This window comes from Mus caroli, chromosome 9 (assembly GCF_900094665.2).
Source record: "Mus caroli chromosome 9, CAROLI_EIJ_v1.1, whole genome shotgun sequence".
NCBI classification, from domain to species: domain Eukaryota; kingdom Metazoa; phylum Chordata; class Mammalia; order Rodentia; family Muridae; genus Mus; species Mus caroli.
The window spans coordinates 91,180,727-91,188,061 of NC_034578.1; the positions used below are offsets into that span (position 1 = coordinate 91,180,727).

General features: G+C 42.1%; 1 long non-coding RNA gene across 4 annotated transcripts in view; it reads left to right on the top strand.

Annotated features, from left to right (window-relative positions):
• The first annotated feature begins 1,428 nt into the window (after nt 1-1,428).
• Nucleotides 1,429-7,335, top strand: part of LOC110301948 — a 26,393-nt gene continuing 20,486 nt past the window's right edge. The window contains exons 1-4 of one of the 4 annotated variants that reach the window (XR_003837606.1): nt 1,429-1,813; nt 5,947-6,067; nt 6,269-6,381; nt 6,482-6,721. This is a non-coding gene — a long non-coding RNA (uncharacterized LOC110301948). Of the gene's footprint in view, nt 1,814-5,946; nt 6,068-6,268; nt 6,722-7,335 lie in introns of those variants that run through there. The other 3 variants (XR_003837604.1, XR_002378753.2, XR_003837605.1) reach the window with 3 other exon arrangements.

Below are 7,335 nucleotides of genomic sequence, written 5' to 3' on the forward strand. Positions count from 1 at the left end.
CACTGTAACTAATCTTGGAAATGTGGGGTTTTTTCCCCTCTTCTCTTTCTCCACCTTCTTTTGAGTACTGAGGATTGATCCCCAGGTTTCACATATGCTCGGCAAGTGTTCCAACACTGAGCAACATTCTCAGCCCTGTATTCTTTTTCTTAAANTTCCCCTAATTAGAAAGGCTTCAGTCTCCATAAAACCTAAATCTGCCTCTAGCCAGAAACTGTACTATACTTAGAAAGCAATAGCTACAGGGCAAACAGAGCTTTCTGCCTCCTTTTGTATGGCCCACAAGCTAAGAATAGTTTTCACATATTTAAATGGTTGGGGAAAAAAAAGATCAAAACGGAGAGCAATACTTTATAACACATGAGGTTCAATTTTCAATGTCCATAAAAAGAGCTGAGTTGATCCCAGCAACTCTTACTCACGTGTGTGTTTTCTATGGTTGACANAGAGCCCCAGCNGCAGGGCTGAGTAGCTGCACTTAGAGATNGTATGACATGTGAAGTCTGAGATGCTATCTGGCCTTTCACAGAAAAAAGTTTGTGAGCCTCTGACCTATAAAATCAAATTATAATGTTGTAAACATAGCAGAAAAAATTATTTGAAAGGATTGCTTCATGTTAGCACGATAGAAGAATTATTCAGCCCAATTTATCAACACTGCCAATTATAGACGTGAGGGATTTAGTTTATGAAAATTTGCCCGTCATTAAATGTAGATACAAACATCAAAGGCCTAGTGGAATCGGAGTAGCTTATTGAACATCAGNTAGACTGAGTCTAGTCTATAGATTGGAAGCCACAATTATTGAAATGGGAAGCTTAGTAGACTAATTCAGGATTGGCATATCTAAAAATCCTCCAAAGTGCAATGATAGGGGAAATCTTGGAGAATGGTTGCAAAGGACATATACAATTAGATTCACCACTAACGGTAAANTAGTATTTCTCTGACTTAGGAAAAATCTAAGGAAATGTTGCTAAAGGTACATATCAAAGTTTCACTTTGAGGATGGAATAGAAAACCGGTTAGAACAGGTTTATAGACAACATTAAAAACATTTTAACATTAACGATTGCCTGTGTTGGACAAGAACTGCAACAGATCATCGGATTTTGGCAACAAGACAGATTAAAATATTGATTTAGCTGTCCCCTTTTACAGAAATATGATAAAATTGTTTGCAGAGATGCAAGGGCCACGGTGAAGGCCTGTGGCCTCAGGTAAAGAGTCAAGGGGGAAAGTTTACAGAGACAGCCAACGTGGCAGCTGGGTAGTGTGACTGCTGTCTGCTGATGGGGCAGTATCTCCATAGGGCAAACTGCAGGTGAACGGTTAGAACAAAGGCCAGTCATGTCGGAAGATCAGCCAGCGAGGACGTGACTGGGTTAGGAGGTCAAAGATAAACTCAGAGGCTTTTGTTATCCTGTCGGTTTTGCAGAGCTGCTGTTTGATCCGGACAAAATCAATGACAGCTCTTCCGTAACTCGAGGGCCTGGAACTCTTAGAAGGTCCCTGTGGTTTGCTGTCACAGTTGGCTGTTTGGCAGGGATCTGACCTGTCATTTGGAAGAACAAGGTTCTTAAATTCCAGAGGTCACCTGGGAATAGTGTCCAAGCTAGAGTCCAGCATTCCCAGTTTCCTTCCCTAGAGATCAAACTCAGGGCCTTGTGCACTCGAGGCATTCATTCTGTCCTTGAGCTACATCTCCAGCCCTAACTTCCCACCTTCACCACAGAAGAAACCTAGGAGCGATGGGAGTAAGAGAATCACAAACCGAGTGATGTAGAAAGCAGATGGGAAAGAAGATGGATGGTAAGTGATGTCTCGGAGCATCTGCTACATGCCAGACACTTTGCACATGTTATTTGGTTATCTCCACTTTCCTTCAAGGTAATTATTGATCCCATTTAATTGTGGAAACCGCGGATGTTCTGTATCCAACAGCCAGCAACTGAGAGATGATGAGCTAAGAATTCTTAAGTGCAGACGCTAAGGTGTGAATGCAAGTCTGGCTGGCTGGCTTCCTAACTCACCCCACATCTCCTCCAGGGGTGCTCCTCTAGCAGGAAAACTCCCAGCAGGCAAGTGCAGCATTACAGCTATGCCCTCCCGCTTTCAAGCACCGTCAAAAGAAGGCTTACCAGAGCTACAAAATAAAGCTGAACCAAGACCCTTCCCAGGGCAGCCTGTCTTAAAACAGCGTTTCTAAATTTAAATCTTGGAGACGTCCAGCTTTAGGCGGCTTTAAAACTTCCCAGAATTAGAAATAAGCCCCCCAGGTCTGCCAACGCCCTCTCTTTCAGTGTAGATACAATTTTGCAGTCCCGACCTCTCCAGCCTGCATCNGGTCCCGGAGTTCAGCGTCTTTCACCGCAGTCCAATTAGGAAAGTGGTTGCATTCTCAGCCCTTTCTCCCCTGGGGGGTTTCCTTTCTCAAGCCATTAGAGTAATGAGACACGTGATCCCCCCCTTAGGTGATGGNCAGGGTCAAAGACAGCCCGTAGATCTTCAGAGAGACTGTCACAAGCAACTTGAAAACTCGGGGGTTGGGAGTAGGAGGTGGCACACGAGGTACATGACACAAGACAGGACATGGACACGCGCTGCCATGTGGAAATCCAGTAAATGAGCTGACCAGTTTGTAGATATTGCTAATTCCTTCACAACTTTAATCTCATATTTTTTTCAGAGTTTAAAATGGTTACCCCCCCGCCCCCCCTCCCCCACACCGTCCCTTTCCCAGTCAGAGACTCAGAAAAGCTACAGGGAAAAAAACAAAACAAAACAAAACAAAACCGGCATCTACTAACGCCACCTTAAAGAATCCCGTCAGCTCTAAATTTAGGTTTCCCTTGCCTAATCTCAGATTAAACAAAGCAAATGGCAGCTAAGTAGACTGTGCCTTCAGGAGCTCGCGTCACCGCAGACAAGCAGCCAGGCTTTTCTAATTTGCAGTTCACCAAAATTGCCTTCCCAGCCNAAGAAGAGAGGGAAAAGGAAGACTTAACTCCATCTAAACAGCCATTCCGCAATTATAGGATTTGGGGTTTGAGTCACCTCACTTAATCTTTGCATGACNCAGAATTCAACTTGGAAGATTAAAAAGAACAACATTTTCTATTCTATTTATGAAAATTAACATATTAACTGGAATTAGTAAATCTGAGGAGAGGGGACACAAGTTGTTAGGGAAAGTAACACCTCTTTATAACAGCGCTATGAAAAACATGAGTTATATACTGTTACCATTATAGTAAGTAACGCATGTGTTTCTAGATTTCTACAGGAGGACATAATATCCCGGCGGTGAGCCATGGGGCTGAAACATACTAGGATTCCACCCATGGAGTAACCCCAGAAGCTTATCAGATTTAAATAAAAGATTGATGATGATCCTGAGTTTAAAATTTAATGTCCAAGCTACCTATTAAATTTTACATGACAAGGCTGTGGGCTCTGCTGTAAATCAGTAAAATTGATTATGCACTCATGCCCTTCATAAGATGAAAATTATGTAGACTTTACTGTGCTTTCCTTGATTTCCGTTCATTATCATTCATTTGCTTCCATTCAGTATCATTCCTCAAAATTTTATTTATGAGAAAACTTTATGAGCAATTAACGTGTGTGCTATTTCATATATGCCCACATTAAAGTCCTATTCTGCTAATGTCTTTTTATTTTTTCCTGTAAATTTCTGATAACACCTGGATTTGCTGACATACAGCATTGTAGTAACAGGATATGCTCAAAGTCCAGGAACCAGTTCTCAACTTTTAATTATGTTGAAATGTATCCTCTCCCCGGGAAGGGAGTGTTAAAGCAGATGGACACAGCTGTGAAGAAACAGTGCACAGTAATCACAGCTATGCACCTTCCTTGTAAATAAATGTTTAGTGTCTGTTGATCCAACACCGTAGTTACTGGGCCAGCCATTCCCCAAGGTAGGATACGGTTCCCAGGAGCCCTCTTTGGTGAGGTCCATTTCTCAGGTGAGTTAGCAACTGTGAAGAAGGCAATAGACTTTTTCTGAGTTTCAGGTGGACAGGGAGACCAAGGCTCCTAAAATGGTACCCAGAGGCCATGTGTGGAGCACTTACATCCCCCAGCAATCTGTCACCAATGTTCCTATTGATCTCAGCCCCCAGCAGGGGAGCGGGGAGCGAAGGCTGATATTTCTGAGTAACACAAATATAAATACTGTATGCCCATGTCACCAAATTGTGTTTCCATAAATGTGTGAGACAGAGTTTTCAGGACGTAGGCTGTTCAAACATGTGGTACATTTGTAGTCGAGAAGCAAAAGGTACCACTCCAGAAATAAAGCCTCAAACATGGTCACAGGTAAACATTACAACACTGCAAAATAAACAAGAATTCTAATTAACTCATTAACTCACAATTAGAATTTAACAGAGACGGATTATAAGATCATTATGAAATAATTTAATGCTTTATTTTCCTTGTGTTGGCAGAGGTATATTTCAATCAAGAGAAACATTCTGTCTTACTCCCAAGTGTCTAATTGTCTTCGTTTGGTTCGTTGCTGTTTTCCCAGTGCTGGACATTGAACGCGTAGCTGGGCCAGCAGCCGAGATGCATTTCTCAGTCCTCCACAGCCCCAGTGGTTTTCATTTTAGGACAGGGTNTCTCTAAGTTGTCCAGGCTGGCCCTCAATTATTTACATAGCCAGAGTTATTGGGCTGGAAGTTGCCATCTCTTGATCAAGCTTCCCAAGTATCTGGGAGTATATGCATCTATCATCATCCCAAAACTAGATCAATGTTGTAGGTACACCAAGTTATCTAGAAAGCACATTAATCATATGTGCAAATGAATAAAGAATATGATATATATATATACATATATATATACATATATATATATATATGAATGAGAATTTTATTCAGTCCTAAAGAAAAATGAAGTCACCATATCTGCAGGAAAATAATGCAGTTGGTGGTCATGACGTTAAGAGAAGTCAGCCAGACTCAGGTAGCCATCATGTTTGTTTGTTTTTCATTTGCAAAACCTAGATTTGTGTGTGTGTAAGCGTGTGTGCTTGTGTGTGTGTGGTGTGTGTGCTTGTGTGCGTGTGTTGTGTGTGTGTGCATTTGCATGCACAAGTGTGTGCATGTGCCTGTTGGTGTGTGTGTCATGAAACTAGACAGGATCATGAAAAGGGGAAGAACAGGTTTTAGAGGGCTATTGGGGGCAGGAGCGAGACCATCAAGGGAGAGGGCCAGGCTGGCAATAAGAATGGAGCATGTTTGAAAATGCCAGCGTGAAACCCATTACTTTGTGTGCCAGCTTCAAAAATTAAAGTAAGCATAAAAGAAGCAATAATTCGTTATATTCGGGTTTTTTTTTCTATTTTCAAATGTAAGATTGGATTCTTTTCCCAAGTCACTCACACTAGTCCCTCCTCCATAAAACCCAACATTTGGAAAACACAGCTGTATGCTACCTGCTTAAATTTTATAGAATTTTAATGATACATAAAACATAAACATTTGTCTGGGGACCAAATATAACAGAAGTATGTAATGGAAAAATATGTTCTCCCGCCCCTGCAAACTTGACTTCTACATTTGGCTGTACTATAGGTCTCTCATAAGCAAAAGGCTCTTTTATGAAGTCAGAATCAAATCACCCACATTATTCTATTATTATTGGTCAGGACTCTTGGCTGCAAGCAAGAGAAACAGGTTTGTGGAGTCAAGAAGGCTTCAAGAACAACTGAATCTAGGTGCTCAGCTCAGGACCTCGTTTGGCTTTATCTTCAGTTTGCTCTTTGTCATTCTTAGGCAAATCTCCCTCTTGGCTCACGTGATATTCTGCTTTGTTTTGTTTTGTTTTAATTCNCATGAAGGAAAAGGCAGCCTGGAATGCCTCTTTCAGTAGGATTGGCATAATTACCAAGGGTTCATACTTTGTTATTCTAGATGAACCAAAGACCTGTGACCAGAGAAATNCTCAGACAGACATAGCCAGGCCTGCCCTGTGGTCACTAGAAGCAGACACGCACCAGGAAGGTGAAGAAGGCTTGACCTGACGAAAGAACAGGTTTGTGTGCACTGGGCTGTGCTTTCTTCACATAACAGAGTGTGTCACAGACATTTTGTCCATATAAAGTAATGTGGATGTAATATTAGTTATAGCAGAATAAAACCTTACTTCCTGTAGCCCCTCCCTCCTGTAATAACCTACGAATACATCATTTCATTACTGATGGCTATTCAGTTATCTTTCCCTCACTGTCTGCAGAGTCTCATACTGTGAACATTAGTGCAAGAAACAGTTCATGACATGCGTGGTGGTTTGAATAGGAGTGGCCACCATAGGCTCATAAATTTGAATGCTTTGGTCACCAGGGAGCGGTGAGTAGGTGCGGCCTAGTTGGAGGAAGTACGTCACTGTGGGTGGTCTTTAGGGTTTCAAATGCTCAAGCCAGTTTCTCCCTCCCTGCTGCCTCCCCAGCACCTGCATGCCATCTTGCTTCCTGACATGACCATAATGGACGAAACCTCTGAAACTGTAAGCCAGCCCCAATTAAATGCTTTCTTTTATAAGAGTTGTCATAGTCCTACTANATTTTTTGACACTGTGACAAAATATAGTAATCTGAAATGCTCATGCTCACATAATAGAGTTATATGGTTTAAAACAAAAACAAAAAAAAATGACTTCACAAAATTCTTAGGCAAGTGGATAGATATAGAAAATATCATCTTGAGCGAGGTAACCCAATTACAAAAGAACATACATTACCCGGTATGCACTCACTGATAAGAGGATATTAGCCCAAAGGCTCGGAATACCCAAGATACAATTCACAGNCCACATGAAGCTCAAGAAGAAGGANGACCAAAGTGTGGGTGCTTCGATCCTTCTTAGAAGGGGGAAGAAAATACTCAAGATGCTGGGGTTTCGACCTGTGCACACACTGAGCAGCACTGGTGCTGCTGAGCATCACGCTCATAAGAAGCTCATTCAGGGCATCACCTTGGAGGCAAAGAAGTGCACAGAATATCCAAGATAGAATTCACAGACCACAGGAAGCTCAAGAAGAAGAAAGACCAAAGTGTGGATGCTTCAGTTCTTAGAAGGGGGAACAAAATACTCACTGGAGGAAATAAGGAAACAAAGTATGAAGNGGAGGCTGAAGGAAAGGCCATCCAGAGACTGCCCCACCTGGGAATCCATCCCATTTACAGACACCAAACTCAGACACTATTATGGATGCCAAGAAATGTATGCTGACAGGAGCCTAATACAGCTGTCTCCTGAGAGGCTCTGCCAGAGCCTGAAAAATACAGAGGCAGCTGCTTGCA